General features: G+C 43.7%; 1 long non-coding RNA gene across 1 annotated transcript; it reads right to left on the bottom strand.

The window, feature by feature from the left end:
- Nucleotides 1–1,608: 1,608 nt before the first annotated feature.
- LOC125177110 (uncharacterized) lies at nt 1,609–7,571 on the bottom strand. Its single transcript, XR_007156512.1, has 3 exons — nt 7,531–7,571; nt 6,416–6,479; nt 1,609–1,656 (listed from the first exon to the last, which is right to left on the bottom strand). It is a non-coding gene; the product is annotated as an uncharacterized LOC125177110 (long non-coding RNA).
- Between the last annotated feature and the right edge of the window lie 6,414 nt (nt 7,572–13,985).

The raw sequence follows: 13,985 nt of genomic DNA on the forward strand, positions 1-13,985 counted from the left end.
GAGGAAGAAGCAAACCCCGGGAGCTGAAACAGACTTCTCCAGCTCACCACACTAACATGACCTTGTTCGGCTGGTTTGGTTTTTGTTGGCTTTAAGACCATTATGGACCCACGTGGGTCCCGGCCCTCTTCTCCCTTCATTCCTACTCTCCCTGGGTGACCTGACTCATGACATGGCTCCACTTCCACCTGTACCTCTCTTCTGGGCTCCAGACTGTCAGCCTGACGTCCGTGCCCACGTATCTCAAAGGCATCTCATACCTGGCACGGTTCAAGAGCGGACTCCTGGGTCTCTTGCCCCGCCCCCCCCCACCCCCCATACCGTATCCCTTAGCCTCTGCCAGTTTCCCCCTGAACAGAAAACGGCACATCATCTGCCCAGTTGTTTGAGGCAGAAACCCAGGAGACCTTGTAGATTCCTCCCTTATCTATGCCCTCCCTTCAACCCATCAGCAACTCCTGTCACATCTAGTTCCAAAACCCATCTCCCTTACCTGTCCCACGTCCATTCTCCATCTCCCAGACCATCATCTGCAGGCACTACTAGGGTAGCCTCTGTACTGATGTTCCTCCTCCTCTTATTGTTTTCTTCACTCAGCAAATGGTTGGCAGGTGCTCCTGTTCTGTTTATCAGCCACTGCTCTGCTCACTGGGAGCAAGACTTAGCCTCTGGCCTCTTGTAGTCAAATCTTCAAACAGTTTATTATGCAATAATATTATGCAAAATTGTTTATTATGCAAATTCCATGCATAACACCTACATGATACCTTCGAAACTCTTCACCATGACCCACCAGTACCTGTGTGATCTGGTCTTTCTGGTAGCTTCCCCTGCCAAACTTCTCCTCTTCTCCATCCGTGTGCCTGTGATTTAGCCATACTACTCCCCTTTCGTTCTTTCACTTCCTTAAATATGCCATCCCCTCCCACCTGGGGGCCTCTATTCACACAGTCCCTTCTGCCTGGAATGTCCACTCCCCAGCCTTTGTATTGTTGTCTCCTCTTGGTTTAAATAACACCTTCTTTGACACCCCAGGAAGTAGCCTGGTCTATGCAGCACTGCCCAAACTGTGTTCTGAGATAACGTGGCTATCTCAGAAAAGCTTCGTGATGAGTTGAATTTGGAGTCAGAGTACACAACATGATAAAGGCTCTGAGAAGTCCTGCTGTGAGTTTTGCTCTGAGAAGAGCCCATTTAGCTGTGTTCAACCCTACAGTCCCCACTCCTGTTTGCCTAATTGTGGGAACACAATTTAATTAGAAAGTAAGCAATCTCTGAGCTCAGGGGCAGTGGCCAGATTCCACACGGGACTTGCAGTGGAGTCAGCCAGGGGTAGGAACTAAAAGCCTGGGTCTTGGATCAGACAGGCTCCCAGGGTCTAAGTATGGCTCTCTGTGCCCTGGTGATGACATATGTTTTGGGCACCTACAGGCTGAATTAATGGTCCCCAAAGATGACCACATTGTCAGCACCAGAAACTGTGAACGTGGCAAAAAGGACTATTCAGGTGTGATTATCGAAGAGTTTGTGATTATCCTGGATTGTTCTGTATTATGTAAGTGGGCCCGAAATGATCACAGAGGTCCTTATATGAGGGACGCAGGGGTGAGAGTCACAGGAGGAGAGGTGATGATTGAGGCACAGGCTAGAGTGAACCTGGAACATGGAGGGAGGTTCATGAGCCCTAGGACACGGACAGCCACAAGGAGCTGAAAAAGCAAGATAGCAGATTGCCCCTCGGGCCTCAGAAGGAGCGAATCTTGTCGATCAATGCCCTGCTGTTAGCCCAGTGAGACTAATTTCAGACTTCTGACCTCCAGAGCTGTGAGAGAATACACTTGTGTCGTTTTAAGCCACCAAATTTGTGGTAATTTGCTCCAGTAGTGTTAGAAAACTAACACAGCCCCTTGTCGGGGTTGAGTAAGTCTTGGTTCTGAACCCTTTCTTTTCTCTTACTCCCCTGAACAGCCACAACAAAACCCTCAGCTAATAATCTGGGCTCCATGAGCTAGCCTGCTTCTCTCTCTGCTAGAATGCCTTCCATATGTACTCCCCCCTCTCAGACTTCCAGACTCAGTTCAGACGTCACTTCCACCAGGGGGCCTGCTACGGCCCCTCCCACACCCATCAGGCTGAAGCAGAGACCCACAGCACTCGCGATGGGGACCCTGCCACCACACAGCTCAGCTTCCTTCATTCACGCCTCATTCTCTGCCAGACTGTGAACATCAGCAGAGGCTTTGTGCATGGAATGAATGGGTGGTGTGTTAGGAGAAAGCCCAAGGTGAAAGGTCCTCTGGTGAAATAAACATGCTCTGTCTGGGTGGGTGCCCTCATCTGCGCCTTCACTTGGGGCCCACCTCGTGAAGCCAGCGTGTCACTTTGCACCCTGGATGGTTTCCTGTGGACTTACCACACGCCCCTTCAAGCCTAGTAAGTTTGCATGATGTGAACTGCCATCAGCATCTACCAAACACTTGCTCCTCCCGCATTCCCTGGCTAGCACTGGCACCACCGCCAACCCCTCCGGGACTCTGGAGTTACCAGAACTCTTCCTTCTCCTTCTTTCTGCATCCGGTTATTCCGGAAGTCTTGCCATTTCTACCTTAGGCACATCTCTCAAGTCCATCTTCTTCCCTCTGTCTCCACTGCCCCCGGTGCAGCCCAGACTCCCATCACCTCTTCACTGGACCCAGCTACGGCCTCCTCCCTGGTCTCTCTGCCTCCAGGAGGGCCCCAGCCAGCCGCTTCTCCACACACACACACACACACACACACACACACACACACACACACAGCCGCCACCAGAGGGCGCTGTTAGAACCCATGTTGAGCGCGTTGCTTACCCGCTCCGGAAGAGCAGATACAGACGGGTGTTTGGGGCCGTTATGTGCTGCCCATCAGCTGCCCTTCTCCAGTATTTCCTAAGAGACCACAGCTGCTGATGGCAGATGCCGCCCTCCCCCCCCGCCCCCATCTACGTCCCTGCCTACTGGATCGTGATCCCCAATTCCGCCAAGAGACCAGCTGCAGCTTCCCTCCTCTGTGGCCAGCCCTGTGACCCAAAGGGACCCTGCCCTGTAGGGCCCGCAGAGTCCTTCTAAGGCATTCAGCGACTAGAGACCCATTCTCATCACGGCAAGCATAGTAAACTTCTCTTGCATCAAATACCATTTACTGGCATAAATGTTTTGAAAAGGATTTTTGTAATTTCAAGTTTGGTGAAGAGTAAGTCACTCCTTTTGTTTTGTAACTTGAACTTAACTATACTTATTATAACGAAACAAGAATTGGTTTGGGTCGCCCATGACTAGTTGGCATTAATACTGTACTTGCAGACATTTTAATGAAACATTTGTTCATTCTGATGTTGCTGTTTTTCTGCTCACGTTTTGGAGCCAGTGTAGTTTTCTTCCCAGGGCTTAACCATTCTGTATTTGTGTAAGCTCTTAAAAAGCTCATGGGCCCCAAGCCATGAAGCCATGAGACCATTAAAATATCCTTGGCTCTCTGCAAAGAGAGGGCTGAGCTCACAGCAGAGCTGGGTGGCTGGGGTCCGGGGGCTTCCAGCAGCTCACATACACGGGCATCAAGGCCACCCCTATTGTGCCAAAGAGTGACAACAAGAAGAGACTTTGAGGGAGGAGGAGGTCAGGAAATTCTGAGCAATCCCCCTGCCCCCATGGCCACCTCCACGTTGCACCCTCCTTCCCACCTTGCCCTCACTCTGTAAGTTCTGGCTCAGACCTAGCTCTCTTGAAGTTTGGCTCCTTGAAGGACTAAAGGCCCTGAGCTGACTAAGTGGCAAGAGATCAGAGCTGTTGGTTCTCCCACAGCTCAGTCCCCTTTTCATTTCCCCAGCGTTCCAACCTCATAGGGCTGTATCATGAGGAGTGGAGGCTTTGGGGTCAGAAAGGCGTGGGTTCATATGTTGGCTCCATCTTGAATTAGTTCCATGATTGGGGGCAAGTCACTCGTTTCCTCATCTGCAAAATGAGTCGAATAGTACTAACTCATGGGCTATTGTGAGGATCAAACATGAAGCCACTAGCATAATGCTTGGCAGTCTGTAGGCACTTGATAGAGAGGAGTTGCTTTCTCTCCAGCCATTTCTGAACCCACAATCTCACCAGTCATGGAGTTTGGCCACCCATGTCCTGGCTTCCTTCCCTTTTTAGGACTTTGACACCAGGGCATCGGGATGCCAATCCTATAGGAGAAAGGGGATGGGAGGTCTATTTACCACATAGCTGGTAGATATTGGGCACAGTTCTGGGGACTTTAAGCAGGTGCCACTATCACCCTTGAAGGCCTGCTTGACAGAAATATTTATATTTTCCTGCCAGGTTCTGTTTTCCCTTACCCACCTGGAGTGCTCCGCCACTCCAGAGGGGTGGAAGGCAGAATGTGTAATCCTCTCCACCAAGTTCCAAGCCACAGTCCCCCATCTTCACCAAGAGAATATTGATTCTAACTAAACACCACTTCCCTTAACCATTGCACTTGACCCTACTATTTAAGCACAGCAGGAAGGCATGTCTTTTAAAATAGAAAAAAAAAAAAGAAAGGTAGGTACTTAATTTCAGCAGTCATCATGAAAGATTTTGAGTCAGCAAATCCAGCAAATGGATTGTGGCTAATGCCTTTTCCTTACAGAAAGCAGATGGCTGGTATCCAGCCTCCATCAAAACGGCAGTCAGCCTGCAAAAGATGGCAGCACAAACTTGGCCCACTTCCACCCTCCACCGAAACTTCATGTGGCTTCTTCAATTCCGGGGGCAATGTCTCAAGAAATCTAAGTCAGATACTGCTCCACAAACAAGAAGTAAGTTTTCTAAACTGTCTTCCAGTTACCGCCATCCCCACCCCCACCCCCATCACCACCATTCAGCCATTATCCATGAGTGCCTACTATGTATCTGGCGGGATCTACTCTGCATGGCTTTGGGGTTGGCATCTATTTTCCAGGGAGAAAATTGAGGCTCAGAGAGGATAAATCATTTCTCCAAAATTACCCACTTGGTGAGAAGCAGGGCTGGGATTCAAAGTGTGGTCACTCGGACTCTAAAGCCAAACTTCATTCTACTATGATATAATTTCTCTCCTCTTTCTCCCTTTACCACCCTGACACACCTCTTCCTTTGCTTGTCAGCTCTTGTCACCTCCTCCTCTCCAATCGTCCCTAATTTTTGGCATGCCCTCAAGATTAAATTGTTCACTTTCACTCACAAGGTACACTTGTGGCTACCTCATAGCAGTGCATACTACAGTCTGTTATTACTTTATGTCCACTACTCTCCCAATTCCCTCCAGACTTACACTCTTTGAGGACAGACACTGTCCATTGGTCAAGTATCCCTGGAACCCAGGGTTTGGCTCATGGTTCACTCAAAAGTCTGTGATCTAAATCCATGAATGAATAAATGGATTCATAGATGGGTGGATGAAGAGACATGTACATTAGTGGATGAGTGATTGAGTAATTAACAGATGGTTAAGGAAAACTCAAATCTACACTTATAACCCTTCCCAGTTCACTCCATTCTTATATCTCCAGATGCCTAATCGAAACTTTCCACTTGGCTCCTTTGTTATCATCTAAAATGAAACGTGTACAAACCTAATCTCCACCCTAGCTGATTCCTTATCTATTTTCTGACAATAGAACTGCTATTCTTCCCAGGGTTGCCATCACTGGTCCTCTGATCGATTCATTCAGTCAACAATATTTTTTACGTGTGTGCATGTGTGTGTGTGTGTGTGTGTGTGTGTGTGTGTGTGTTTGACTGTCTGCTATGCACTATGAATAAGACAGGCAAGTTTCCGAGAGAACTCAAAGGAGCTCAGACCCAACAGTGGGGTGGAAGATAGCATAGCAGACAATAGGCAAGTAAAAAAGTTAACAGGACAATTACAGAGCATAATGAGTGATACAGTAAGGAAACATAGAATGATGAAAGGGAACTAAGGGACCTCACTCTAAATAGGATGGGAGGGAGGGCTTGTTCGAAGCAAGGCCTGAAGGATGAGAATAAGCCATTCAATATAACAGTTGAATGAGCATTCCAGGCAGAGGAATCAGCAAGTGCAAAGCTTTCTGGGCTGGAACAATCCTGGGGTGTTTCAGGAACAGAAAGGGGCCAGATGTGGCTGGAGTGCAGTGAACAGCAGGAGACTGTAGACAGGAAGTGTTAACAGGCCTGAACCAGGTCGTGCAGGGTCTTGAAGGCCAGTAAGGAATCAGATTTTATTCCAAGAGCAATGGGAAGCCATTGAAACATCTCAAGCAGGGGAATGACATGACCCCCCCCTGGCATGCAGGCAAAGAGCTCCCCCACCCCAGGTGCAAGTGATTCACAGGTGTGTTATCTCGAGTCATTGAAAGGGTTAACTCCAATTCCATTTAAACTGTTACCTCGCACAGAAAGGGAAAACATCCAAATGCTTTTTGTAAAGTCATCATAGCATCGGTGGCCATCCTGACCAAAAGGCACAGCAAAAAGGAAACAAACCAAGCTTATTTGTAAGTACTAATACAAAACAATCTTTAAAATTTTAGTGAATAGAATAATGAAGCACTTTAAAAGAACAACACACTGCAACCAAATTAACCTTATACCAAAAAGGCAAGAATGGTTTAATAGTAATGAGCTATATTATAGGGGCGCCTGGGTGGCTCAGTTGGTTGAGCGTCTGACTTTGGCTCAAGTGGTGATCTCGCAGTTCATGAGTTCGAGCTCCATATCGGGCTCACTGCTGTCAGCATGGAACCCCCTTTGGATCCTCTGTCCCCCCCTTTCTCTGTGGCTCTCTTTCTCTCTCTCAAAAAAAGCTATATTTTAATTACATAGGTTGAGAGATCAAAGTGGCAAAGACATGATCATCTCTGAAGAGACTGAAAAGATATTTGACAAATTCACCATATATTCTTGATGTTTGAAAAATTTCTTAGTAAAATTGGAGCAAATGGATAGTTCCTAAATATTTTGTGCCAAAAATCAACATCATACTTAATGGTGAGATATTGGAAACATTCCCATTAAAGTCAGGAACAATAATTCTAGAGATGCATTAGGAACAATTGGATAAGAGGAAGAAACGAGAGATATAAATAAGAAAGAAAGACAAAAATTGTCATTTTTGTGACCAATAAATTCAAGATCATCTACAAACTATTATAACTAATTAGAAAGTTTAGTATGGTTGATAAATAGAGATCGATACATGCAAAAATTCAAGACAAAAATTGTCATTTTTGTGACCAATAAATTCAAGATCATCTACAAACTATTATAACTAATTAGAAAGTTTAGTATGGTTGATAAATAGAGATCGATACATGCAAAAATTCGACCATCGTGTTGTGTATCATTATAATAAAAGATGTAATTTTAAAATATGTCAGTTCAGGGAAGTACATGAAAAGATGTTCAACATCCCTAGACATTAGGGTAATGCTAAATTAAAACCATGATGAGATATCACTACATGCATATTAGAATGGTTAAAATAAAAAAGAAATGATAATACCAAACGCTGGCAAGGAAGTAAGGAGCCAGGTCTTTTATCCACTGCTGGTAGGAAAGCAAAATGGTGGAGCTGTTCTGGAAAATAGAGAGCAGTTTCTTAAAAAGTTACATATACACTTACCATACAATCTGTAAATGACTCCCGAGAAGCGAAAATGTGTTCACAGAACTAGCACGTGCATGTTCATACCAGCTTTATTTGTAAAGTCCCCAAATTGGAAACAAGCCAGATGTCCTTCCATGGGTGAATAGTTAAACAAAATGTGGCTTATCTATACAATGGAATAATACTCAGCAATAAGAAGGAACAAACTGTTGACGTGTGTAACAATTTGGGTGCATCTTAAAGGAATTACGCTGAGAGGAAAAGGTTCCACACTCTATGATTGCATCTGTGTGACCTTCAGAAATATCAAAAGCTTAGAGATGGAGACCAGAGTAGTGGTTGCCAAGGAAACCAGGGAAATCAGGCAAGGGTGTGATGATGAAGAGGTAACAAGAGAGACAGAGATCCTCGGGGGCACCTGGGCGACTCAGTCGGTTAAGCATCTGACTTCGGCTCAGGTCATGATCTCGTGGTTCGTGAGTTGGAGCCCCACGTGGGGCTCTATGCTAACAGCCTGTTTCAGATTCGGTGTCTCCCTCTCTTTCTGCCCCTCCCCCACTCGCACTCCGTCTCTCTCGCAAAAAATAAACAAACGTTTGACAAAAAAAAGAGAGAGAGACAGATCCTTTGTGGTGATAGTACAGTCCTATATCTTAATTGCAGTGGTGTTTATACAAATCTAAACATGTGATAAAATGTCACAGGACTATCCATGAAGGCATAGTGAAAAAGGAGTGTGTGCCAACACCGGTGAAATCCAAATAAGGTCTGCAGTCTAGTTAATTGTACGATATTAAAGTACAATCGCTTGTTTTGATCATGTACTGTAGTTATTTGAGATGTGGCCACTGGGAGAAGCTAGGTGATGGCCACAGAGGCCTCCTGGCAGTTCTTTTGCAACTTCTTGTAAGTTTAGAATTATTTAGAAACAAAAAGGAAAAGAAAATGCCATTTCCAGGTACAACAAAAGCCATTACCCGAGAACATACAAGAGCAGAGGGCTTTGCCATCTTTACGAGCCAGTAAATCTCAAAATCCACAAGATGGAAATTCTCCTTAAATACTAAATAAATTCAATACAACTCCATAAAACATTCCAAAAGGCTTTTTTGCTTCAGAAAAGTTTTCAAAGAATTTGACAAGCTGATTCCAAGAGTAATACAGAAGGCTGAAGGGCAAAACTTCCAACGGAATGTAAGCTCCACGACAATAGAGATGTTTGTCTATTTTGTTCAACTCCATACCCTGGAGCGGTGCCTGGCACCTAGTAGGTGCTCAAAAAATCTTTGCGAACAAATAGATGACAACCTGCAATAAGAGGAAGAGAAGGAAAGATTTACCCTACCAGCTATTAAGACTTACAATGATTTGAGACTATAATATTGGCATAGGGGTAAATAAACAGATAGATCAAAATAGAATATAAAGTTTAGGAGCATACTTATGAAAACTTGTCATATAGAGGAAGCAGGATCGGTCAGTGAGGAAAAGATAAACCTCAAATGTGCTTTAAAAAAATAACTCCATTTGTGGTAAGCACAGCATAACATATAGAGATGTCGAACTTCAATGCTGAGCACCTACCAAACTAATGTTACATTGTGTGTCAACTTTACTCATGCAAATTAAAAAAAAAAAAGGATCGGGTGTTTATTTTTTTTTTTAATTTTTTTAACGTTTTTATTTATTTTTGAGACAGAGAGAGACAGAGCATGAATGGGGGGAGGGGCAGAGAGAGAGAGGGAGACACAGAATCTGAAACAGGCTCCGGGCTCTGAGCTGTCAGCACAGAGCCCGACGCGGGGCTCGAACTCATGGACCGCGAGATCATGACCTGAGCCGAAGTCGGAAGCTTAACCGACCAAGCCACCCAGGCACCCCTGGGATCAGGTGTTTATATGGAAAAACAAAACAAAACTAGGTCCTTTTCTGTATTGAGTTTGTATTCCGCTGTAAGTCACATGAAAGCGGCCTAACCAAAAATGGATTTGTCTTTTTTCACAACAAGAATTCTAAATATAGGGGCGCCTGGGTGGCGCAGTCGGTTAAGCGTCCGACTTCAGCCAGGTCACGATCTCGCGGTCCGTGAGTTCGAGCCCCGCGTCGGGCTCTGGGCTGATGGCTCGGAGCCTGGAGCCTGTTTCCGATTCTGTGTCTCCCTCTCTCTCTGCCCTTCCCCCGTTCATGCTCTGTCTCTCTCTGTCCCAAAAATAAATAAACGTTGAAAAAAAAAAATTAAAAAAAAAAAAAAGAATTCTAAATATATACAGAAGAAAAAAATTATAAAACTTAAAAATCAACAACAAAGTCCAGAGGCAGATGGGCGCAGCAGCCCCACAACGTCATTAATGGTCTAAGTTCTTTCTGTCTGTCCCTCCACCATCTTCAGCTTGCAGCTTCTGTCTTTAAGATTGTCACCTCATGCTGGCATAAGGGTGATTAAACTCTAGCCTTTCTATTTTTCAGAAAAGAAGTAGGAGAAGGAAAGAAAGGAGGTAGAAAGGAAAAGACCCTTAAGTCAATGTTTTCGTAGAAATCGCCAAGGCTCTTCTGCTTACACCTCATTGGGCAGAGCCATGTCACCTGACCTCTTCTGGCTACAAGGGAGTCCAGAAGTATCCTGTGGACCTGAATTGAAATATCCTGGGAGTATTTTTTTTAATGTTTATTTATTTATCTTTGATAGAGAAAGAGAGAGAGAAAGAACACAAGTAGAGGAGGGGCAGAGAGAGAGAGAGACAGAATCCGAAGCAGGATCCGGGCCTCGAACAGTCAGCACAGAGTAGGGCAGGAGGCTAGTGTGCCACACAACTTTGCATCATACGCAAAAGGTGGACTGAAAATCTAGAGACAAAAACTTTTCAAAGGTGATATAGGAGAATATCCTTATAACTGACATCAGAGTAGGGAAGAGGGTTTTTTTTTTTTCATCCTTTTAAAAAAATTTTTTATTTAAATCCAAGTCAGTTAACATACAGTGTAATAATGGTTTCAGGAGTAGAAGTCAGGGATTCATCACTTACATATAACACCAAGGGCTCATCTCAACAAGTGCCCTCCTTCATGCCCATCCCCCCACACAACACCCCTCCAGCACCTCTCAGTTTGTTCTCTGTATTTAAGAGTCTTTTACGGTTTGCCTCCCTCTCTGCTTTTACCTTATTTGTCCTTCCCTTCCCTGATGTTCATCTGTTTTGTTTCTTAAATTCCACATATGAGTGAAATCATATGGTTATCTATCTTTCTCTGACTGACTTCTTTCGCTTAGCATAATACATTCTAGTTCCATCCACCTTGTTACAAATGGCAAGATTTCATTCTTTTTGATTGCCGAGTAATAGTCCATTGTGTAATCCATGCCATATATATGTGCCACAGTTTCTTTATCCATTTGTTAGTCAAAGGACATTAGGGCTGTTTCCATAATTTGGCTATTGTGATAGTACTGCTATAAATATTGGGGTACATGTGCCCCTTAAAGATGCAAAAAAGCATAAACTTTGATTTGATGAACACATCTGATTGCCTTAAAACTTTAAACCTATGTATATCAAAATACACTATAAATAAAGTTAAAAGTTAAGTCACACACTGGGAGAAGAAATTTGCAATACATATGAGCATACATACAAGCATATAATATTATTTGCATACATATAATATTGTGATTAATATGCAGGATATTTAAAGAATTCATATAAAATAATTCTTTAAACAACCTAACAGAAAACTGGCAAAGGACATGAACAGGCAATACACAAAAACTCCCAATAGGCAATAAGCACATGAAAAGATACTTAACCTCACTAGTATCCAAATTTAAGCACTCATAATTTAACATTTCTACCTACCAGACTGGCAAAAGCTTAAAAGTCTAGTAATTCCAAATATTGGTGAGGATGTTGAGAAACAGGAACTCTCACATGTCACAGGGGGGAGTGAAAATTGGCACAATCACTTTGGAGAGCAAGTTGTTTTTGCATATATTGGAAGGGCCAGAAATTTTACTTCTGGATTATTAACCAGAGAGAAATGCTCTCACATGGGCTATGGAGACACACATAAGGAAAAATATGTTGTACTATTTGCAATAGATCAAAAAAAATGGAAACAGTGTAACTATTTCTCAGTGGAGAAGTAGATTTTTTAAAAATGGTTTATCATACAACAGCCCACTAGAGAGCAGTTAAGATGGCCTAACTAGCTCTAAATGTATCAACATGGCTGAATCTTGAATTCCAATTGGCCAGGGAAAAAGGCACATTGTAAGGGTATCATCAAGTTTGATACCATTCAGAAAAAAATGCCAGATACATAAATGTTTAATACACATGAATTTAACTTATTTATTTAATGTTAAATACACATTGAGTATAGGTACATGTGTATTAATAAATGCACAAAAACATGCATCCACACCATCTTCCATATGGTGGGAATATTGGAGGAAGGAAGGCAGCATGTGTGTTCACTATGGAACTTAAGATGTGCCTGTGTTGGGGCCCCTGGGTGGCTCAGTCAGTTAAGCATCCAACTCTTGGTTTCAGCTCAGGTCATGATCTTGCAGTTTTGTGGGCTTCAGCCCCATGTTGGGTTCTGCGCTGGCCTGCTTGTGATTCTCTCTCCCTCTCTCTCTCTAAAATAAATAAATAAACTTAAAAACAATAAGGGAGCTGCAGGGCCATCACCAAGGGGAGAAAATAATGGAACAATCTGAGCATCAAAGTAAAAAGTGATAGTCATGGATGAAAACGATTGAAAAAAAAGTAAGAATTCATGAACCCACGCTGGTGTGAACGATGATGCCAACTGATAAAAGAAGAAGGAATAATGGAGTTAGAAAATCACTATTTGGCAAACATCACAGTAATAATTGTCTCAGGCAACAACCATCAATAGTTGTTAAAACTAGTAGATGAAAATTTGATGAGTCACAGGAGATCTACAGAGTCTCAAAGTATCTGGCTTTATTACAATATTTACGTATTATACTAAATGAAGAAATTGGGAATATTCATCCTGAGAAGAGAAGATCGGGGATATAATGGTGGTTTTTAAATATGACTTTAAAATGCTGTCATCTGTGGTCTCAAGGCAAGATGGAAATTGCAAGAATTCCTAATTTGGCTCAATATAAGGAAGAATTTTTCAGCCTGAAACATAAGTTAAAAAAAAAAAAGACTCAGAACATATTCAATTATTCCCAGACTCTAGAAATTTTAACATTCATTTATTCTAGGATTCTAAGACTGTATCATTCAATTATTCTGAGACTCTAGGATTTCAAATATATGGTTTACGATTCTAAGATTCTCATTCTTTTATTCTGATTCCAAGATTCAAAGACTTCATAATTCTGGTATAATTCCTGTTTCTGTGGTCATACCAGTCATAGGAAAAACACTGAGGTATTTGTTTCTAAATCTCACCTAGCTTCATAACTGGAAATCCAAGTGAATTGGACCTTCCTACCCATCCTTTATCACTGGGAGCAACTGTCCTCTGGTTGTGTTCCTGAAGATAGGGAAGCTTCCAGCATTTCACCTTAAAATATACTATTTCTAGGGGAGGAGCCAAGATGGCGGAACAGCATGGAAGCTTTTTGTGTGTCTCGCATCCATGAAATACAGCCAGATCAACACTAAACCATCCTGCACACCTAGAAAACTGATCTGAGGATTAACACAACAATATGCACAACTTGAACCACAGAATTCAGCAGGTACATGGTGGGGAGAGGTGAACTGGGGGAGAGAGAAGCTGTGGAGGGCAGGGAGCGGCTTTTGTGTGCAGAGAGAGGATGGAGATGGGGGGGGTGATGGAGATGGGGGGGTGGAGAATATGGGAAAAGCACCTCCTCCCAAAAGCAGCTGGAGAGAAAGTGGAAAAGTGGAAACAGCCGCAGGGACTGAACTAAAAAGGGAGAAAGGAAAGGGTTTAAATTCCATTAAGATTCTATAAACAGAGGGAGCAGAGTCTGAAACTCCACAGCTCAATACCTGGCGGTGTTCTGGTGGGAAGGGCGAATCCCCAGGAGCAGAGTGAAATCCGGGGTTCTTCAGGCCTCACAGGGAGAGGCAGTTCCCTGCTGGGAGGCCACCTGGTAGAGGCTGTGTGGGTCCCCCAAAGGCAAGGCCCCAGTGGACTCCGGAGAGCAATCACATTCACTGGTGCTGGAACAAGGTTGTTAAGGGTGAGGCCTGGTGCCAGATGTGTGTTGTGATTTTCCATAATCCCTGAAATGCTGCAGCTACACTATCTCACGAACTTTTTCTTGGGCGCAATCTCTGGGCATCGGCAGCAGCACGGACCTGCAAACGTTCCTGGGTGCAGCTGGCATTAGGGCATTA

Source organism: Prionailurus viverrinus, chromosome D1 (assembly GCF_022837055.1).
Source record: "Prionailurus viverrinus isolate Anna chromosome D1, UM_Priviv_1.0, whole genome shotgun sequence".
Classification (NCBI taxonomy): Eukaryota; Metazoa; Chordata; class Mammalia; order Carnivora; family Felidae; genus Prionailurus; species Prionailurus viverrinus.